Below are 24,101 nucleotides of genomic sequence, written 5' to 3'. Positions count from 1 at the left end.
AATTATAAGTTTCAAAGGTTAACACAAATTTACTTCCTACTGTGTAATATAAAAATAATATATTTCTTATATTAAATGTGAAAGAGTAAGAGAACAAATATTTTGGATAAAGTATTTGTGTACTAACTGGAATATAGGAATATTGCTATTCCTATATTAGGACACTAAAAAATCATTCTCTTACAAAGAGAAAAAATATGTCATCAATATGTATCCCTCACAAAAAGATGATTGCAAAATATGATGCAGTTCCATAGAAAATGATGAAAAAAATGAGAAAGTTTAATGTAAAATGACTGTCAATCATGGAACTGTAAAACATAAAGATATAGTTAAATCAACAAAATATGAAAAAATATGGTTATGAATACTTTTTTAATTAGTACAAAATTCAAAATTATCTACTTTTTTAAAAACTGAGAAATAGACACACAGCAAAGGAAAAAGTAAATATTTTAACCTTACATAGAAATAGTTAATGGATATGTCATTTATGTTGGTGACAACTTCATTTAAAATGATGAAATGGAAACAAGGTATATCTACATTTCTTTTTCTTTTTCTTTTTTTTTTTTGCTTTTTGGGTCATACCTGGCGATGCACAGGAGTTACTCCTGGCTCTGCACTCAGGAATCACTCCTGGCGGTGCTCAGGGGACCATATGGGATGCTGGGAATCGAACCTGGGTCGACCTCATACAAGGCCTACCCACTGTGCTATTGCTCCAGCCCTGGGATATCTACATTCAAAGGATTAGAAAATAAAAGGGAATAAAAAAGGAAAAATACTATTGTTAATATTGCTAAATGAACAAATCCAGAAAAATAGTATAAGAGTAAAGGAGAAACCACAGAACTAGTTATCAGAAGAAAGGCCAAATAAACCAACATTTATGATAATAAAGTATGAATTGGTTTATTCAGATTAAATCATAAAAAACAGCCAAAATAGATCCAAAGCAAAAGTTGAACAGATGCTGTTTATTTAAAAGAAGTGTGGCACAGACTGCCAGAACTAAAAATAAAAAAAAAAAAATAGGCAAAAATATATCAGTCAAATACAAACAAAAAATGTAGTTTTTTCAATGCTATTGGGAACAAAATATATTAAAAGATAAAAATGTATGAATAAAAAGTTATGAGCAAATAAATTCAATTGGTCAATATATTTATAATGTTAATTTTTAATAAATATGCACTTATAGCTATTTTAATGTAACTTACAATAGAACATATTTAAATTGTAAAAATAAGAAAATTCAAATAGTATAATAATTGAGATTTTTAAATGTCTGAAGTTTAGAAGAAAATTAATTATCTCTTATTAAAGTCAATAAAACATTGAGTAGCTCAGTAGAATTGTAAGGAACAATCATTGTTCTTTGGATAGAGAATCACATGTTGAACCAGGTATATGTATATCTGACTTAATCACATTTAAGTATAATAGGATGCACTGTAAGTCATAGCAAAACATGCCATTGCATAGAAGAGAATTTAAGCTTAGCGAACATTACAAATAAATTGACATTTTATTACATCTATTTAGAACAAAATTTCACTTATGTCTTTTGAAGTACTGTATTGTTCAAAAAAATCTCTTTACTAAAATCCTGGTATCAGTGGAGGGGCAGAAATATAGTCAATGGAAAACATTTCATTATGTTTTCAGCAAGAGATATATTTTTAATAACCAGTTGGTATGTTTATTTTAGACACGATTTCCTACAAATGGAGTAATATATATATTAAATTTAATAAGGACAAATTTCTAAACTGAGATTTAGAAGAAAATTTGCAAAAGGAGCTTTAGGAAAGTTATTTCAAATCATAGTAACATCAGCATCAATATGATGTAAATATTCCTTGTAGCTCCCTGCCCAAACCATTATCCTAAACTCCCATTCAAAACAAACAGTCATCATGTGTACAAGAACAAAATGTCCCTGCGCAAGTTATAAGATATAGCACCATATGCAACATACGTACTCTAGAGAAAAGCTTTCCCAAACAAAACTAAGTAAATTCTGCACAACGAGACATGTTAAAAGGATATTGAAGAGAGTCATATAATGTGAGAAAAGTATTTACACAAAAATATTTACACACTACTACATATAAATTTGTGAATAAAGGACCTGACACATTTGGTGGCTGAGAACTGCCTCCTAACCACCTGATGAGGAATGAGGAGACCGGGACCACAGATGGTCAATGGATAGTGGATCGTGGACATTTAAACTCAAAGCCTAATAGCATGCTTAGGAACATTTGAGGGAATTTGAAGTACACGACTGCATGTACGTGTGACTGATCATTTACAGAGGTAAAGCATTTCAATGGAGGCAATTCTTTTGGGGAATTAACTCAAGGAGATGCACTGTCTGACACTATATTGAGAAATTCACTCAGGGGCGGTAAGCATCTGTATTGCTTTTCTCCTCTTTTTACTGCTAGTACGTATTAAACAATTAAGTTTACTTCTTGTTAATCTTTATAGTTATTTGGATAAACTACTGAGATATATAGATTCCAAAACTTAGTCCTCTGGACTTCAGGGCCAAAGCCCGCTGGGCTTTTACCTTAAATCCCAAAGTAAATCCTCAGGCTGGCTTAACTTTTTCTTCTCCATGAGGTCCTATGTCTTAAGTCGTCACAGCTTTTATCAAGACCATGCTTTTTGCCTTCTAGACTGTTCCATAGAAGCCAGGGTAGCTTTGTTGCTTGCCCTGGGTCCATCCAGAGGTTCCATGGTGGGACCTAGCTTTTTGGGGTATTAGGAAATATGGTGATAGAAGCCTGTGTCAATTAATTATAAAGGAGTAGATGTATTTCAGAGCCAATTAACTCCCAAATATTATGATAGCATAGCTTTAGTGGTCTTTCTATGTTTAAGCAAAGAACATTGCTCTCTAGTAAAATATAAAAAGGTTATAGGGGAATGATAAAAGCAAATAATTCATACAGATACAAAATCCAGAATTACCAGAATGTTTGACTTTATAAGTAACCAAGCGTGACTTGGGGAATTTAGAAGCTAATAAGGAGAGGTAAAGCACAAAGGAAAGGTTAAAGATAAACTTGGTGAGATTAGGGGTGTTTGTAAGAGCACTGTAAGCTTCTTGGGGGGTTAGGGGTGTTTTAAGAGCACTGTAAGGAAAAGTCCAGAGAACTAAGTTTTGGAATCTATTGATTAAATTTTCCAGTGACAGGAACAGTGTGACTGGATAGAGAAAACAAAGAGCAAGATCCAATATATACCCTGCCTACAGGAAATTGATATTGCTTCTAAGAACATGCATAAAATTCAAGTGATGGGGAAAATATTCCAGGCAAGTAGAAGTGAAAAAATATAAAAATAATTTTATAAAATTTATAAAAGGAATTTTTAAATATAGTATATGTATACTCTATAAATAAATATATGTAACATATAGTACATATAATTTATATGCATTTATACATTTATATATACAAATTTTTATATATTTCAAGTCCAAACTAAACAAAAACCAAAAAGATCATTATATAGTAAAAAGGGATCAACTCACTGGGGTATAATAATTATGATAACACCTAGTAGAAGATCATCCAAATGTATTAAGTTAATACAAACAGATTTGAAGGGAGAAGACAAAAATAAAGAATAGTAGGTAAATATAATTGGGGATAAGACATCTTATCTTATATGTAACCTGACCAATGTCCAGTTTTGAATACGAGTCCATGAACTATTGCAGCAGTAGCCTCTGAACACTGCCAGTTTTAACCCCAAAGCTGCCAAAATGTTTATAAATAAATGGAACAGAATTTGAAAAAAGACTGCAAACAGTAAAACTTTAAAAAAAAAATTGCTACTGGAAAAGATAGCACAAAGGTTAAGGTGTCAGGAATGGTCCCTGACTATGGAGTCAGCTATGAGCCCCAACGCTCCAAAAGAAGTTTAGCAGGGGTTTTCTTTAAATTTCCTCAATGGCAGATCACCCATAAATAAAACCAATAGGGAAATACTGAACTTGAAGCCAAATGAACCTAACAGGCACATATACAGTGTTTTACCCAATAGGGTTTTTCAGTACGCAAATATCATTCTCCAGGAGACATCAAATAATAGGTCACCAAAAACAAAAACAAAAAACAATCACGAATAACCTCTAAGAAAACTGCAAAAGAGTGAAATCATATGAAGCATCATTTCCAACCATAATGGCATAAAAAGAGTGTAATGAGGGGCCACAGCCACAGTATGGAGAATAAGGTGCTTGTCTTGCACACGGTGGATCCTGGTTGATCTCGACACCGCATAGTCCTCTGAACCCTGCCAAGAGTGATCCCTGAGCACAGAGCCAGGAGTAAGCCTTGAGCACTACTGGGTACGGATCTCTTCAAAATGCCACCCCACCCCAAAAGGAGAGTAATGGACTGTAATCAACTAGAAATCAACAGTACAATAAAGGGTAGCACTGTAGCACTGTCGTCCTGTTGTTCATCGATTTGCTCTAGCGGGCACCAGTAATGTCTCCATTGTAAGACTTGTTATTTCTGTTTTTGGTATATCGAATACGCCACGGGTAGCTTGCCAGCCTCTGCCATGAGGGCAGAATACTCTTGGTAGCTTGCCGGGCTCTCGGTTGACCACGTGCAAGGTAGACTTTCCAAATAAAACAAAACAATACTCGTCAATGAGTTAAGTCAAAGAAGAAATTAAACAATATCCTAAAACAAATAAAAATAAAAATCCAACAAAGCTTAACTTATTAAATATATTAAAAATCATAATAGGAAAAAAATCTACAGAGATAAACCCTGATAGGCTTTTTGGTTGTTGTTGTCGGTCCAATTTTTGGGGGGCTGGAGTGGGGGCACACCGGGTGATGTTCAGGGTTTATTTCTGGGAAACATACACTGTGCTGGGGGTAGAATAAGGGTCACCTGCATGCAGGGCAAGTATCTTGCCAGCTGTACTATTGCTCTGACCTCAAGCCACCATGTTTCAAAAAGAAAGAATTTGGGCTCTAGCTTCATTGTATCTGTTTCTACTGTTCTAAAATGGTGTCTCTTGACTCTGTCAAGTATGTGGGTACTATGCAGCTATGCAAGTACCTGCCAGGCAGAAGCTGCTGTGTGACTGTGTTTGCAACCTACACTTGAAAGTAGCAAATGTACAGCTAGTTACAACCCCAGCAGTAGTATGTGGAGATACAGATTTCGACAGTCTTGTGATTTTTATGTACTATAATCAGTGGTTGGAGACTTTCATTTACCTTTTTTGCAACAAATGCTTGATGGCCAGATCATATTACACTTCAGCTGGGAAATCATAAAAGCAGACAGTGACTCGGATTCTTCTTTTTCTTTCTTTCTTTTTTTTTTTTTTTTGCTTTTTGGTTCACACCTGGTGATGCACAGGGGTTATTCCTGGCTCATGCACTCAAAATCACTCCTGGTGGTGCTTAGAGGACCATATGGGATGTTGGGAATTGAACCCGGGTCAGCCGCATGCAAGGCAAACGCCCTACCCGCTGTACTATTGCTCCAGCCCCAGATGAGTCAAATTTATGCCTCACATTATATATGCTGTCCCAGCTATCTACTTTATTGTCCTTTGTTAGATGATATTTTGGATGGATGTAAAATAAATTGGTTTACAGGGCTGCCCTCCTTGTTCTGTCTTCAAATTTTAGATAAAAGAGAAACTGGGAATGTGGCTTAGTGGCAGGAAGTATTGTGATAATGTGAAGACCTAGTTAAGCTCCTGCATCATTAAAAACAAGAAAAAGAAATAAAACCTAAAAAGCAATATTATGAAAATATTTGCATTTTCAGTTTACTGAATATTGCAACATTATTTATAATAGCCAACACATGGAAGGAACCTAAGTATTCATCAATGAATGGATGAATGTACAAAAAAGACATGATATGTATAAAAATGATAGGTACATATTGTATCTATAATAATAAACCAATACATATATAATACTATTATATAGTATGTTCACTGTATCACTGTCATCCCGTTGCTCATCAATTTGCTCTAGCGGGCACCAGTAACGTCACCATTGTGAGACTTGTTACTGTTTTTGGCATATTGAATATGCCACAGGGAGCTTGCCAGGCTCTGCTGTGCGGGCGAGATACTCTCGGTAGCTTGCCCACTCTCTAAGAGGGGCAGAGGAATCGAACCCAGGTTGGCCGCGTGCAAGGCAAAAGCCCTACCCACTGTGCTATTGCTCCAGTCCAATATATTGCATTCTATAATAATATTTATTAAAATATGTATATATTAGAATATAAACATTTTCCATGCATATTCTAATGTGTAATATATGCATATATAAAGGAATATTGTTCAGCCAAAAGAAATTTTAATATTCTGCCATTTGTGACAAGTATAATTTGAGTCCATTATGCTAACTGAAATGATGGAGACATGTGCTTTGTTTAATATCATTTTGATGTAGAATCTAAACACACCAAAACTTATAAAAACAAAGCCTATAATGGTGGTTACTAGAACCTGGGGGAAAGAGGAAATATGGAAACATTGGATAGAGAAGACATATTTCTAATTATAAGATAAGTGTTCTGGAGAATTTAATGCAAGGAATAATGATTGCAACTAACAAGTATATAACCCTCAGGAAAAAAGTATAAGTATAAAAAAAGTAAAAAAAAAAGATATCACGTTGCTCAGTTTAATACTATATTACAAGGCAATAGTAGTTAATACAGAATGAAACTAGCATAAAAAGAGACAAATCAACAGATCAAAAGAACATAATTTCAAGATCAGAAATGAACCCAGGTTTGATTCCCAGAATCCTATAGGTCCCCCGAGAACTGCCAGGAGTAATTCCTGAGTGCATGAACCAGAAGTAACCCCTGCATCACCGGTGGGACCCAAATAGCAAAATAATAATAATAATAATAATAATAATAATAATAAACCAATACATATATAATTGACTAATTTACCCCAAAGAAGCCAAGAACAAACAATGGCACAAAAAAGTGTCTTCAATAAATGGTGTTAAGAAAATTGAAGAGTCAAATGCAAATCTATGTCAATATTAAATACCATGCACAAATGTTAGCTCAAAATAAATTTACTGTATCACTGTCATCCCATTGCTCATTGATTTGCTTGAGTGGGCACCAGTAATGTATTCATTGTGAGACTTTTTGTTACTGATTTTGGCATATTGAATACGCCACAGGTAGTTTGCCAGACTCTGCCGTGCAGGCGAGATATTCTCAGTAGCTTGCCAGGGTCTCCAAGAGGGACAGAGGAATCGAACCCAGGTTGGCTGCATGCAAGGCAAATGCCCTATCCGCTGTGCTATTGCTCCAGCCCCAAAATAAATTAATGAGTATAATAACAAAATTTAAAACTGCATAGTAGAAAATATAAGCAGTTTGTTTCTTGATATAGACATGATTAATTGATTTAAATTAGAATAAAAAAAAGCAAAAATAACACAGGACATTGTATTAAAGGTTTCTGTACAGAGAAATAACTTGTCAAACTATAGAAACATTCTGGTTAAAGGAAAGTTATATGTATATTGCATGTCTGATAAGAGGCTAATATCCAAAATAAATAAAGGATTTCATTAAGCCTAAAAACAAAATTATAAATAACCAGATTTAAAAATGGGCAACACACCCAGAGTTATACACCACTAGATGTATACACTTGAAAGCGTATGTGACTCCAAAACCCAAGAAATAAAATGAACATTAGATATAAATAAATTCTTCCCCAAAGGAGAAATAAAGAAATTGAAGATGACTGAAAGACATGTAAAAAGATATTTGTTATTACTTGTTACTAGGAAAGTGTAAATCAGAGAAACAAGATAAAATCTTACACTTATGTGAATGCTTATTATCTAAAAAGCAAGAAGCAAATATATATATATATACATATATTTATAAAGTCTACAGATGAGGTTAGAGAGATTTATGCACGTATTACACACTTTAAAAAACTGTACATAACAGCTAATTCACTCTTCTGATTTTACATGCAACTTTTAGTAAAATAAAATTTTAAGCAATTTTAAGCGAACAAAAAAGCAAGAAGCAAGTATTGGAGAGCATGTGGAAAACAGGTAACTCTTGTTAAAATATTTATGTGTATTGGAAAATTAAGACAAATAAACATGAAAATTCATATGAATAGTTGTTTAAAAGGTTCAAGTAGAAATTCCAGAGGGTCCAGTTATTCTACTACTAATTATCCTGATATGACAGGAAAAAAATACCACACTAATTTTAAAAGCTATATGAACCCCTATTGTTACTGCAGTATTGTTTACAGCAGTCAATATATGCAAACCACTGGGATATAGTTAATTTATTAGATAAAGAAAAAAAATTCTAAAGTACAATGGATAGGGCATTTCCCTTGCATGTGGCAGACTCAGGTTTGAGTTCCAACATCCCATGTGGTCCCCCAAGCACTGCTAGGAGTAATTCCTGAGTGCAAAGCTAGGAGTAACCCATGTGCATCACCAGGTGTGACCCAAAATGCAAAATAATAAAAATAAAAATAATAATAATAATAATAAAGAAAATATGGTCCTTATGCCTATGAAAACTACAGATCCACTATAAAAGTTGAAAACCTGGCATTTGCAGCAGTCTGAGTGTACTTAGAATGTATTATGTTTTGTGAAATCTGATGGAGAAAGAGAAATACTATATAACTTCACTCATGATATATATCAATATATGTATAAATATATAGAGAGAAACCAAAGAATAAACAAAATAAAAACAATAGAAAAATAATATTTTAGGGGCTGCAGAGAGAGTACACTGAGTATGGTGCTTTTCTTGCAGATTGCTGACCTGAGTTCATCTCCAGCATCTCATATGGTCCCTGAGCACCATCAGAAGTAATTCTTAAGTGAAGAGACAGGAGTAATCCCTGGGCATGCTTGGTGTGGATCATACCCCACCACCGAAAAAAGAAAGATGCACTTATATTTTAATCTCTAAGACTAATTACTACCTACTAGGAGATATTGAAGTTGGGAAAACTCAGTAAAAACTGTCAATTATGTTGTGAAAGAGAGAACTGAAGCTTTAGAGGTAAAGTTAATGAGGTATGTTGAAGTAGATACAAATGGATCACATCTGTAGCTTACATAATGTTATAATGCAATTTCAACCCAATTATTTTACTTTATTTTTACAAAAAGTTTTAGGAGAATAAATTTTAGCTTCTATCATCACAGAAGAATAAAGACAGTTATGTGACACATTAGAGGTGGTAGCTAACTATAATAACAATCATTTTGAAATACATAAGCCTATGAAGTCAACATCCTAAGCTTACACAATATAACAAGCTGATTACAATTCAATAAAACTAGAAAAATGTGAATGTGAATCATTAATCCTGCTTCTGAAAATTTATCCAAAAAAGATAAAATAATTTTTTGAAAATATATTTGCATTCTCAAGTTCATTGCAACATTTCTTTTGGTGGTAAAGATATGGAAACAGCCTGCCAACTGGATGAATAATAAAGAAAATGTTTACATATCTCAGGAATTCTTAAATACTTTCTGAGAAAGATGTTTACAGGCAATTTTGTCATCATGTGAATATCACTGAGTATAATTACATAAATATGAGTTTTATAGCATACGTAAAAGGTAGGCTATAAAGTAGAGTCTATGTGACCTCTATTGTATATGTTGCTCTATGTTGACAGAAATATTGTTTAACAACCTATATTTGCATATCTATATTATCACTAGAGTGGATAACAATGGATTCAGTACTGGATCAAACACTTATCTTATCACATCTGTAATAGAGGCCAATGTGTTAGACTAACATATCTAATGTGTTAGACTAGCATCTCTAATTTAATGTACTAGATGAATGCAACTAATTTAATGTAATAGAGACTTTTAAAATGAGAGTAGCATCTCTCCTTAAAAATATTGTAAGAAATGAATAAATATGTTTGGAGAAACTCTGAAAACATAACATACTGGAATTACCATTGATTTTTTAGCATGTTTCTATTCTATGATTAATCCATAATGGTTTGAATACTTCATAAATGCCATGCACTGGGTTAGCACAGGAATGTTACAAATAAACTCTTCCTGGCTTTGATAAGCTCATAATCTAGAACATGATGAGCAGAGAACAAAGGATATGGATATTTATTAAAGATTTTATGAATTGAACATAGGCCATTAAGCAATACCAGTATATGTACTCTCCTATAAGATGAGGTTTATAACATTAATAAGTATCTTCCTCTTACCGAAGAAAACTAATGCAGAATTTCTCTGTTATTTGCAATTCTGAATCAGTTCGATAGAAGTGAGAGATCATGATATTCCTTAGTATGTGTAAAAAAATGCACATTTCTGAGATGTAGTTATTTATTCAACATTTTGTCATCCATGTTAAATGACAAAAGTCTTTTAACTTTTGTTAAAAGTCTTCCTAAGTATCAATGACACATCACTTCACATACATAATAATGTTCCTACTTGGAACTTTCTTTGCAATGAAGGGATGGAAACTACATTGTATGCAGTATGGTAGAAGATAATAGTTGCAATAAAGGAAATTTTTAAAAAGGAAAAACTGAAACAAAAAAAAAGAATAAAACAAAAGATGGAACAGGTTGCACATAGAGCATAAGATTAAGAAGGTGTTAGGTACCAAGATTTAAAATGGAACAGATACAGGGGACATCATTTGGAAACAACATTTGAGTAAAATCTTGAAAAGAGAGAGATAGTATTCAAATATATGAAATAAAACCTGTCCATAAAGATGAACTCTGCCTAACTTTGTGAGTTTTTCTAGAATTTCCTGCAGAACAGAAATACTGAGCAGTAAGTAAATAGGAGGTGACGTCAAAGAAAGCATGGAAAGAAAGCCAAGTTAGGTATTATCTTACTTAAAATTATAGTACTTTTTTACTTTAAGAGAAAGGAGCATCTCTTAGGATTTTGAACAAAAATGTGGCACAATCCCTTTGTCTGCTGTGTTGAGAATAGGTATAAGACAAAGCAATAGAAGAATAAAGGACAAATTAAAAACTAAGGCAGAAATCCAGGGGTGACTTAATGATGAATTGGAACAGGGTAGTAGCAATGGATGTAGCAGGATGTAACCAGATTCTAAATATATTGTGGATTTAAAACTAAGAATTGCTCAAATCATAGACATTGGATGTAAGAAATAAGTGATCAAATGTTTTAAGCATTATAGATTAGAAAGAGTAGAGTTACCTGCCTTGCAAGTAAGATGAGGAAAGCTAAACTTGATGCATTTTGTTCAGGTAAAGGAATGATAAGAAACTTAAATTAGAAAATATACCAGTACATACTAGAAATCATAGTAAATGTGTTAAGTAAGCAGTTTCACTTGTTTTTAGTTAAGCAGGAAATTGGAGACAAGCATTTAGAATTAATTTATCATTTTGTGGCACTGAAAGCCTTAGAGAGTCTCAATAGGCTTATAAGAAAGTACTAGAGAAAGAGATGAAAGAAAATCAGGAACAGAACCAAGAACATTCCCAAATAACAAAATCTAGAAAAAAAAAGGTAAAGAGAAAAGTGACCGTGAAGGAGTGAACAAATAGATAGGAGAACCAAAACCATGTACTATACCGGAATCAAAGGAAAAAATGTATGTAAAGAGGGAAAGCAGTGATGCACTGGCCCAACAAAGCTGGACAATCAAGTGACACAAAAACCAAGAATGAATGACTCAATTTGACATTTGGATGGTCATGGATTCTATCAAAAATTATTTGAGTAGTCGACGAGATAGAACAGGAGGTAAGGCAATTACCTTGCACATGGCTGCAGCAGCCACCACCCTGGTTCAAATTCCCAGTACCACATGTAACCCCCGTGAGCACCAACAGGGGGTCATTCCTGAGCACAGAATCAGGAGTAGTCCCTGAATAAGACTGGGTGTGGCCCATAAGAATAAAAAAATTATGTTCATTAAAATGTTTGGAATAAAAATAGAACCCAGGTAGATTTAAAAGAGAAAAGATAAAAGTAGAACACAGTAGATACTTTTGATATGCATTTTTGCAAAGGAGAAAGTAATTGAGAAGTTATTTATGAAAGAAGAAAATGAGCATAAATGTAGCAATATAATATCTGCACACTGACACATTAAATAGCTAATATATAGGAAAAAGAATGAATTGCTGATGTGATGTAGGTTAAAAGGAATAAGATTTAAAACACAGTCACTGAGATTATTTTAGGTAGAAGCAGGCCTCATTACTGTAGGAACAGAGCTTGGTACAGAGGTATATGTAGTACATGTAACAAAACATTTTTATTATATCAAATTTTCTGTGATATAGGAAAAAATGTCAACAGAGAGTGAACATGGGGGAAGAAGTTGTTGGTTTGAAGAGAGAAGGGAGGCTGTGAAATTAAAGTTCAAGAATCTAAAAGAGTGAATGATCCAATGTAGAGAACTGGGATTTGGTAAGGAAGCAGAAAAATGAGGTTTGAGCTATGTGTTGCTGCATGTCATCGGAGGAATCATAAAGTAAAGGAAAATTAGATGCACCCAGGAGAAAAATTAAGGCAGATTGCAAAATAATAGAGGATGATTTGTTAAATCATATCTATGGATATGGAAATTTTTTAGTGATTATATTGGAGGACATTTGGACTTTGACCTAGTTTAGGAATAGAAAGAAGGCCTGATATGAAGGATACTAAAAAGTGATAAAATTAACAAGTCTGGTTTCATTAAAGGGTTGTTCTTGTCAAGTTTCAAAATGGAAGTCTCTAGAAAGAGGTGATACCAAATGCATAAAGTAGAATTCATCTAAGTCACAGTTAAGGGTAAAAATAAGGTGCATATAGAATCACTAAGTTAGGTGAAGAGGAAAGAGAAAAAAATGTAAACATTTGAAGACAGAGGTTTAAGAAAATTAGAGGGTAATAGTGTTCAAAGTCATCTTTAAGTAAACTGAAATTACCAAGATTTTAAACAGGAATCATACTGGACAGAGTTTCAGATAACCAGGAGTTAAGTTTTTGCTTTCAGGTGGCTTCATATTTATGCAAACTCTTAAAAAAGATATATAAACAAATATTGAAATATTTTGAATCAGTATTTTATCCGTCTGTTTTTAGTTAGGAACAGATTTAAGACTCTAAATGACAATGAATAAAGCACCACTGTCACTGTCATCCCGTTGTTCATCAATTTGCTTGAGTGGGCACCAGTAACTTCTCCATTGTGAGACTTTTTGTTACTGTTTTTGGCATATCGAATACGCCACAGGTAGCTTGCCAGGCTCTGCCATGTGGGCAGCATACTCTCAGTAGCCTGCTGAGCTCTCGGAGAGGGGCGGAGGAATCAAACTCGGATCCGATGCATGCAAGGCAAATGCCCTACCCAGAGTGCTATCGCTCCAGCCCGAATAAAGCATACACAAAATAAAATCCTTGTTCAATAATCTGATATATAATGAATAGTAACAAACTATACCCAAGCAGTACTTATGTATAATAATAAATTATAGAAATTGCCAAACTTATATATCTATATACATAAGTTTTGATAGATATATTAAAAAGTGCTTGTTGTTAGTGTACATTTATTTGTATTTTAATCTTCAAAATATGATATTACTATTAAAATGCTAATAGAAAGAATTGAAATCCTATATGCAAACCTTGAATACCACTATTTAAACTCAAGCCTTAAAATAATCACTATTTAGAATTCTTTCCATAGTTCTCTAAATGTTTCTAAATATTTTTAAAAACATGAATTTATAACAGATTTTACTTTTCCTTATAGTTCTACAGCTGAGATTACATCATACAAAATATGAGGAAACTTGTTCTTTTAGATTTGACAATAGTTTGATCATACCTCCATATAAATATCTAAATTTATTAACAGTTATCATGAGTTGTTATATTGATGTATTACAATTGATTAAATTTGTTCCTATTAAAATGCCAACTGGTTCAGCCCTTTTGGAAAACAATATGGACAATTCTCAAAAAATTAGAAATTGAGCTCCCATTTGACCCAGTAATACCACTGCCTGGAATATATCCCAGAGAAGTAAAAAAGTATAATTGAAATGACATCTGCACTTATATATTCATCGCAGCACTGTTTACAATAGCCAGAAACTGGAAAAAACCCGGTTGCCCTAAAACAGATGACTGGTTGAAGAAACTTTGGTACATCTATACAATGGAATACTATGCAGCTGTTAGAAAAAAGGAGATCATAAATTTTGCATATAAGTGGATCGGCATGGAAAGTATCATGCTAAGTGAAATGAGTCAGAAAGAGAGAGACAGACATAGAAATATTGAACTCATCTGTGGAATATAGAATAACAGAGTAGGAGACTAACACCCAAGAATAGTAGAAATAAGTACCAGGAGGTTGAATCCATGGTTTGGAGGCTGGCCTCACATTCTGGGGAGAGGGCAACTCAGAAAAGGGATCACCAAGTATAATGCGGTCAGAGGCCATGCGGGGGGAAGGGTGATGCGGGCTGAATGTGGGCTAGAGACTGAACACAGTGGCCACTCAACACCTTTATTGCAAACCATAACACTTAATTAGAGAGAACAGAAGGGAATACCCTGACACAGTGGCAGGGTGGGGTGGGGGGAGATGGGATTGGGGAGGGTAAGAGGGATGCTGGGTTTACTGGTGGTGCAGAATGGGCACTGGTGAAGGGATGGGTTCTTGAACTTTGTATAAGGGAAATATGAGCACAAAAATGTATAAATCTGTAACTGTACCCTCATGGTGATTCACTAATTAAAAATAAATATATTAAAATAAAAAAATGTTCCTATTAAAATGGAATTTAGGCCAATCCCAGAGTTTAGATACTGATGTCAGCAGGACTGTTGTCATTCTCCATTGTACCTAATAGCTAGATCTGTGCCTAATGGGGATCAGGCAATTCTCCAGAAACATGCAGGCACAAGGAATTGTCTTTGCAAAAGAAAGATGAGAAGAATTAGCCAACTCCCCAGAATATTTGAATATATTTTCATAATTCTAATAAGAAACTTTTAGTGTTTTCCCAATATTAGCATTATTATAATTGTGTGAAGGTTAAATTCACCTGGTGCCCAATTTTTGACATCCAGTATAATTTCCCAAATAAAGAAAATAGGATGTGAGGGCGATCTGGCTGTGACATCTGTCACCCCATTGATCGCCAGGGTAGATTAGACTGATCTGGCTGGCTAGGCGGGTGTCCCCTTCCTCCCTCACCCTCCATGTGTGTCCCTCCGGAAGCTTCGAGCTTGGTTGAAGAGGACGGCCTTCCCTTCCCCCAATAGAGAAGGACTGACCGGTCTTAGGTCCAGGGTATACAAGTAGCTGCGCTCCCTTGCTAGAACCTCCAAACAAGCTCCCAAATAAAGGAAATAGAGTTCCTAATCAATATGGCTCATCCAAGTAGAAAGCAGGTTAAATGCAAATGAACCTGCAGTGCTCAGAAAACAGAAAATAAATTAATGTGATATATAAAAGATGTACAGGGACTAACTGAAAGAGTACCTACTGGCTAAAGTTGGAAAAAGCTCATACAAAATTAGATTAAAACCCAAAATTTAAAATAAAATCCAAATTCATTAAAATTAATTATTGAGGAATTATACAAGTGGGGGAAATTTTTTCTACATGTAAAATTCTAAATAATTTAGATACATATTGCTTTCAATAAAAAGAATTGTAGTGTTGGTCCTTAATTATGGGTCTACATACTTGCTTTTTCCCTAAAAGTGAGAGTAGAAAGAAGAAAAAGCAATTTTTAGAGAATATAGTGTTCCCTCAGTTAATCGAAGTCAACATCATTCAAGAGATTTAACAACAACTATGGGTACCTTTGATATAATGTGGTGAAATGACACTTTTAACTCTGAGATTTCACTGCCCAAAGTCAATAAGCCCACTCCAGTTATAAGAAAAGTATTAATGGAATAGTGAAGGGATCTCTAAAAAAATGATGGTTGAAGGAATCGGTCGAAATGGGAGATGTGTGCTGAAAGTAGATAATGGACCAAACATGATAACCTTTCAGTATCTGTATTGCAAATTATGATGTTAAAAGTAGAGAGAGAGTATGGGGAATATTGTCTCCCATGGAGGCAGGAGAGGGTGGGAAAGTGTGTATACCGGGTATGTAGGTGGTAGAAATGTGCACTGGTGGAGGGATGGGTGTTTGATCATTGTGTGATTGTAACTCAAATATGAAAGCTTGTAACTATCTCATGGTGATTCAAAAAAATGATTAAAAAGAAGAAAAATATTTTAAATGAATTATAGTGGAGGGAAATTCTACAAAATGTGAATAGTACTCCAGAGGTTGTCAAGAACATCAACATAAAGTTTGATAAACATCATAATAAGAAGAGTCTAAGGAAACATAGTTACAAATGTATCTAAGCTAGGTGCAGAAAAAAATACCAAATATTAAGTTAAAAAGTTTCATTAAAAAGTTAAGAAAGCATCTAAATTGTTCACTTAATTGTAATAAATTCACATGACCATAGTAAAGGTTTAATAAAGGGGAAATTGTGTTGTATACATGGAAACTCAATTAGCTTCAAAATTTTTCTAAAATATAAAATTTCTAAACAATATAGCTTATTTAAACAAATACATCTACACAATGGAATACTATGCAGCTGTTAGGAAAGTCATGAAGTCATGAAATTTGCTTATAAGTCAATGGACATAGAGAGTATCATGCTAAGTAAAATGAGTCAGAATGAGAGGAACAGACATAGAATGACTGCTGTCATCTTTGGAATATAAAATAACATAATGTGAGACTAACACCAAAGGATAATAGAGACAAGGGCCAGGAAGATTGCCCCACGGTTCAAAGCCTGCCTCATGAGCTGGGAGAGAAGGCAGCTGGGATAGAGAAGGTAGAGAAGGGAGTCAATAATGGTTGGAGGGATCACTTGGGATGGGAGATATGTGCTGAAAGTAGGTAAAGGACCAGGCATAATGGCCTCTCAGTATCTGTATTGCAAACCATAATGCCCAAAAGGAGAGAGAGAGAGAGAGAGAGAGAGAGAGAGAGAGAGAGACAGAGAGAGAGAGACAGAGAGAGAGACAGAGAGAGAGAAAGAGAGTAAGAGAGCGAGAGTAAGAAAGAAATTGTGTACAATAGAAGCAAGGGGTGGGTTGAGGTGGGGGTGGAAGGAAGGATATTGGAAACATTGGTGGTGGAAAATGCATACTAGTGGAGGGCTAGGTGTTCCGTAACTGTATGACTGAAATTCAATCATGAAAGCTTTATAATTATATCTCACAGTGATTCAATAAAAAATTTTAAAAACATAATACAATAATGATGACTAAAAAAGTATCAGAAATTTAAACTTTATCCTTAAAATATTAATATATAACTGTTTCACTGTTACTGTTGTCCCATTGCTCATTGATTTCCTCTAGTGGGCATCACTAACATCTCCATTCATCACTGTTGTGTTCAGGGTCAGGGAAATGAGGCCCATTATTGTTACTGTTTCTGGAATATCGAATATGCCATGGGTAGCTTGCCAGGCTCTGCCATGCAAGTTTCTGAAATATTAACATATAACTAATCTAAATATTAGCAAGTTTGATAACATTGCATGTACTCTAAATTGTTGTGTTGAGTGATGAAAGAACAATTATCAATTGAAAATCTTACTGGCAGAGTTGAAGAGTGGGTCACACCTGGGCTCACACTGTGCAAGGAATGAAACCTTATGAACTTGTGTAAAGTATGTACCCTACTTACTTTATTACTTTTCTAGTTTATTTATTATAGTTTAGGATATGGGATTACAATTGTGTTCAAACTTCTGTATTGATGCACAAAGATATTGCCCATTCCTGCCACCATGACTCTCTCTATCTTATACATACAAATATATTTAATATGTTTACATATACACATACATATATATTTTAAAATTTATACACACATATATATTTTTAAGATTCCTGGATTATATGGAAGCTATATATTTTTTTTAACTGTTTTGAGGAGGTTCCAGCTGTTTCCACACTGGGAACACCAATTTTTTTTTAATTTTTTATTAGTTAGTCACCGTGGGGTACAGCTACAGACTTACTTTTGTGATTGCATTTCATTCATACAATGATCAAGTACCCATTCCTCTACGAGTGCCCATTTTCCACCACCAATGTTCCCAGTATCCCTCCTACTACCCTCAGCACCTCCCCACCACCCTGCCTCTGTGGCAGGGCATTCCCTTTTGTTCTCTCTTTCCTTTTGGGTGTTGTAGTTAGCACTAGAGGCATTGAGTGGCCATTGTGTTCAATCTATAGCCTACATTTGACTCACATCTCCCAACCCGAGCTGGTCCTCCCAATACCCTTTACTTGGGGGAACACCAATTTTAATTCCCACCAACTGTGCAAGGGATGTCCTAAACTTAAGGATTCTATAAATTCTTACTAACACCTAATATTTCATGATTTTTTTAACCCCCATTCTAACAGGTATAAGGTAGCATATAATTGTGATTTTGCCTTGAATATTCCTAGTTATTAGTGATGCAGAACATCTTTTTATATTTCTCTTGACCATCTGTATGTCTTCCTTTATGAAATGCTTAACTAAATCCTCTCCATTTATTCTTGTACTTTTAGATTCAAGTTTTATAATAAAATTAAGACAAAGCCTAAATTCCATATTAGTGTATGTTAATAATTGAAAACTGAATTTAGATAAGAATGTCTTATTTATTATGCCTTAAAGCTGAATGAGGCAGTTATAAGGATAGCTAGAGGTAATCCCCAGAGGGAAACACAGAAGGGAAAAAAATGCACAATTAAGATCAGGTTGTTTTGCCCTTATGCTATTCCTCAAGATCAGCTTTGAGGAACGGAAAGTCATCTGTATTGCTATAGACACAAAAATGTGTAATTTTACTCTTCTCTCTCTGACTTATCAGGCGTGTGGTGCAGAGGGATAACATCAGCTCTATAGACAAGGAGTGACCTTGTTATTCATTTAATCAATTCAGAATTAAAGTGAGTTATCTGACACGATAAAGTTGTTCTAAAAGTTTTAGTATGAAGGAAAGTTTACTTCCTTATGTCTGTGCCTTCTTCAAATTTCACAAGGCAGATGATCACAAGGGTAAGCCTAAAGAAAATTGGTTCTAGGAAATAATCAAAAAGATTTTGGAATTTGGGAGAAAGGCAGAATGAAAAAACTGGTAGAACTCACTTCGAAAGGAAGTTAGTTGGTCTCACAGAAGAGACTAAGGAAGTTAAACCACCTTTTATTCTAACTTCATAAAAGTTAGAATAATTATGATGAGATTGATAATTAATAACGAGATTGAGGGTAGAAAAAGAAGGAGCTTATGTAAGTAATTCAGAAGCTAGCAAACCAACTACTGTAAATATTCAAACCAGATATGCATAATAGAAATGTCTTGATCCAGTCCTATGAAAACTTAAAATAGAACCTGTTTTTAAACAGGATATTCTGAATAAGGAATAGTTAACTATAATATGCACATTAAGCATAATGTGAAAGTATTATTAATTATCAATTAAAGGATTCAATAGACTGAAATATGCTCTCATGAACAATTTTTTGCTATTGAAGCTTAAATAATTTTCTCCAGAAAGCTCATGTGCTACAAATAGCCTAGGTCACCTAAAGGAAGGTATGTTACATATCTTCAACTTCTCATACCTTTTTCAAATGGTCTCTAAGAAATATTTCTTACCTGACCAAAGATATGAAAGCCTAAATAAAATAAAATTTCCTGAGCAACATCTTTTTTCTCAAAAATTAAAACAAAGATTTTTCTTTTCATTGGCAAAAACCTTAAAATTTAAAATAACTTTTCATAGTTCTCATTTACCAGTTAGTCATTAGTCAGAGCCTTTGTCTCTATAAATAAATGAAAGCTATTCTCTTCAAACACACCCAAAATATAACAATAATAATGAGGTCCATCTAACTGCCTTTACTTCATTTCCTTATAAATTAGCCACTTTATAAGTTTGCTATTGTTTCAAAACCTTATTTAGTACCCCTTTTCCTATTAAAACATTGATATTTCTCCAATTTTTTTCCATTTCTTCACCTCTTTGGACCCATTTGATTCCCTATGATCTTAAAATTGTAACCAGCTTCTTCACTCTTGTTTAATTCCTCAGTGATATTTATTTATGTGACAAACTTACTGCCAGTTATTCAGACATATCTACATACTCAGCCTAACCCTATAATTTGATATGGAACATAAAATCCTCACTTGAGCTTCTGCATGAAAGTATATATATATATATATATATACATATATATATACATGTATATATGCACACATATATGTAAAACCAGCATCTACTTATTTCCTGGCATTAATTTATATTTCTTTGAATATAATTCTATTTATTTATATTATTCTGTATATTTTATTTATTTTATAATTTTATTTATTCTATTAATTTCATTACTATTAGAGATCTAATATATTATTAAAGATTTAATAATATTACTAAAGATCTAATAACATTAGTAAAGATCTTATATGACTGTTAATTTGACTACTAAATGTTAATTCAATTGTTTTCAAAAGGCCCTAAACTGCTCATGGATAGAAATTAAATTGGTTTCTTCTTTTTTATCAGGGAGCTGAATGCAAAGTGGAGGAAGAACAAGGGAGATAGCCCACACCCAACTGCACACAAGGCTTATTGCTGGTTCTGCACTCAAGAAATCACTTTTGGCAGTGTTTGGGAACCTTCTGAGATGCTGGGGATCAAACCCAGTCAGTTGCATGCAAGGCAATCACCTACCCTCTGTATAATCTCTCTAAGCCTGGTTCCTTCTGAATCACAGAATTTAACAGTGCTTGAAGCAAGACATAATTGTACTATTTGTCTTCATACCCTTTTTAATTCTTTATTTTGATGCTTATAAGTCTAAGTTGTAATAGTATCTCTACATGCACATTCCTTTGCTAAACTTCCACAAGATACACTATTTCTTGATTTATGCTTCAGACTCTGGGATGCACAGTTTTTACTTGGCATGTACTCCATAACTCCATGTACTTAAATACATTTTAATCCATCTCCTTTTTCAATATACTGAAGAAATGAGATACAATCTATATCCAGTAGTGAAAAAAAAAAGGAAGACTTGGGCAAGCCATGCTATTTTTATAAGATTGAACGTTACTCTATAAGTATACATGTATACTCTTTTTATTGGGTGGGAGAAATAAAGTTGTGAACTGGTGTGAGCTGGTCATGCACACAACTTATGGTTATAAAATCAAATATAACTCATCAAGTGGAAAGAAAAACTCTAAGAAATAAAGTCTTAGTAATTATTCTCTAAATTTTCTTAGAGATTTAGCAAGTCATTGAATTTGGTACTTCATATAACATGCCATTGAATAAAATGTGTATTGAAATAAATTATTTCCTAGAATTTCATGGAGAGTCACGTATCCCCTATCCCAGCACACACACTCAATATCATCATACCTGAGACCATGTGCCATTTTTATAGATCCATATGAGAAATAATATTGCTGCTGTTAAAAGACATTTAAAGTTGTCAATCAATGGGCTAGTCCTCTCTGATTCTAATTTACTATTGGTGATGGAAAATTCACTTTTTCTCTCAGTCACAATTCATTATGGATAATGATAAGATATATATCTAAAAACTGATTCTGAAAATTAGTGTGCTTATATAATCATATAAACCTTTAAAATTTATTTGTAGTTTCCATATTTTAAAAGAATGGATATTTTTCTCAAAGGTTTGAACCATTCTATTAAAGCATTCCACATAGCTTTCACGACCTCTGACACAGCGCAACTCCCTCTTTATAGAAAACAATGAGTAAGAGACATCCTGATGCATCCCTACCACCTACCACCTCCTCCACCACCATCACACAAACACGCACCAACACACACATACAGCTCCATGACATAAGGGTATGAGGCACTTAAAAACAATCTTACAAAAATACATCTTAAATATTTTAAAGCTTCATTTGAAATCAGTCTAAATGACAATCAATACTTCTATATACAGAATATCTAAATTGTTTTTGTATTATCAATATAATAATAAGAAGAGCGTGTAGGGGAAATCATGAGAAGCAGAAAAGAAAAGCAAGGCTGTTGCAGGCAATTTCCAGCTCCTGAGTCATTCCACTCTTTAGTACAGCAAATGTCACATGATCAAAAATAATTTATATGTGAGACCTTATACAATATCAGCTGTCTTTAATGATCATAACCATAAAATCTTAAGCATACCCAAAACTATAAAATAATTTTACTAATTAATTCTTTTGGTTTGCTCTTCACAGGTCTGTAGCAATTCCAACTCTATTAAACACATTATGTAAATATCTATTAGTTTGGGATAAATGACATACTTTTTATAAAAGGGGAAAGAAAATAATTTTAAAAAATCATCACTAGAAAAAATGTTCAGGAGGCCTTTGGACTCGGGATGTTGGCATGACTCTAGGATGCTATAAAGAGGCTCAGTGCTGAGCCTTGGCAAAGCCACTGCCATGTTAATCTGCTTCATTGCATCTCTATAATTTGTTCATCACATTGAATATTTTCCTTATGAGAGGAATGGAAGAGCCATCTTTCACTTTGATAGTTTTACCTTCACAAGGTAAGCACATACAGCCACAGATGAACACTAAAACCAGAAAGCCAAAGAAATATCAAACTACAGCATATCAGAGGCAGAGCTCATTTGGGTGTAGGAAGATTTAAAGATGCAGAACAGCTACAATGAAAGCTTTTGAATCTTTTAGATGTGAATCAGGGTGACAAAAGCCGATCACCCATCGTATTTACATGTTTCATTAACATAACAATACATTGTTAGGTCAAAGGTAGAATCAGAAAGGCTTACCTGAAACGAGGAAATTGTAAATCATAGCACAGAATCCACACACGTATTGATGATATTCTCCACTGCTGATCTTCCGAATTTTGACTAGAACAGGAAACAAAATCTCACATATGTTCTGCCCTCAAAGGAAAAAAAAATAAAATAAACAGGGACGGCGACAGCATCCTCCCTGCTTCTTCCTTAGCTTCCTGTTTTGACACTCACTCGATGGTACCCACAGTCTGTTAGAAAGCAGCATGTTAAATGGAAAAATAAATAAATAAATGAATAAATAAAGATAACGCAGCATCTTGCTCCATCTTCTGGCTGAATGTGGAACTATTTTCATTCAAGATTCTTCGCAATGCTTACTTCAGCAGACATAATTTTAAGTGGTAGATGGCCTACATTTCTACTATATTTGAAATCAGTTACTTTAATTCACTGTAAATTAAAGATTTACAAGGCATTAAAGCATGAATTTTTAAAACCTACTATTCACTTTGGAGACTTTAGCTAAATTTATTCGCATGAATTTAAACTAAATGGGAGCATTCACAGCATCATTAAAAACCTTAACGTTTGCTCTAAGACTTGTTTAACTTTAGATACCACAAGGAAGAACATTAATTATCTTACAAAATACTTTTAGATGTTAAATTTTTCTTTACTGGGAATCTCTTTTTTCAAAGTTGTGGTAAATTTTCTTCATTAGAGAAATTCTCTGCTACTTTGTTGTTATTGTTGTTTGGATATAATATAGTATTGTTAAAGTTAACATGGAAAAATAAAACTACAAAATAAAAAATCTAAAAAATGGCCAAACCAGTTCAAACTATACAGGGCTACAGTATGCACTTCAACGGTAGTATGTGTGCCTTACATATGATAAACAACATGTTATGCTAAACATATTGTTTGCTCGATACATATTTAATATTTTAATATGATGGTTGTGAATTCTGGTTAATTAAAACATTAAAATTAGTGGATAGGAAGTATTCCCTCCCCTTTTCACAACACCATTTAAATTAGGGGAGGTTAACATTGCTGGTGGGATTGGTGTTACGTTATTGAATGCCTATAACCAATAACCATGAACAACTTTGCAAACTATGGTGTTTAAATATAAGTGGGGAAAATAAATAAAA

General features: G+C 33.7%; 1 protein-coding gene across 1 annotated transcript in view; it reads right to left on the bottom strand.

Annotated features, from left to right (window-relative positions):
* Positions 1–23,184, bottom strand: part of LOC101548274 (sodium channel protein type 2 subunit alpha) — a 138,178-nt gene extending 114,994 nt beyond the window's left edge. Inside the window, exon 1 of the mRNA XM_055122888.1 lies at positions 22,972–23,184. The gene's annotated coding sequence lies outside the window, so the exon portion shown is untranslated. The remainder of the gene's footprint in view (positions 1–22,971) is intronic.
* Positions 23,185–24,101: the final 917 nt, after the last annotated feature.

This window comes from Sorex araneus, chromosome X, assembly GCF_027595985.1.
Source record: "Sorex araneus isolate mSorAra2 chromosome X, mSorAra2.pri, whole genome shotgun sequence".
Classification (NCBI taxonomy): domain Eukaryota; kingdom Metazoa; phylum Chordata; class Mammalia; order Eulipotyphla; family Soricidae; genus Sorex; species Sorex araneus.
The sequence above is the reverse complement of the archived record's forward strand: the minus strand, read 5'-3'. Positions and strand labels throughout refer to the sequence as shown.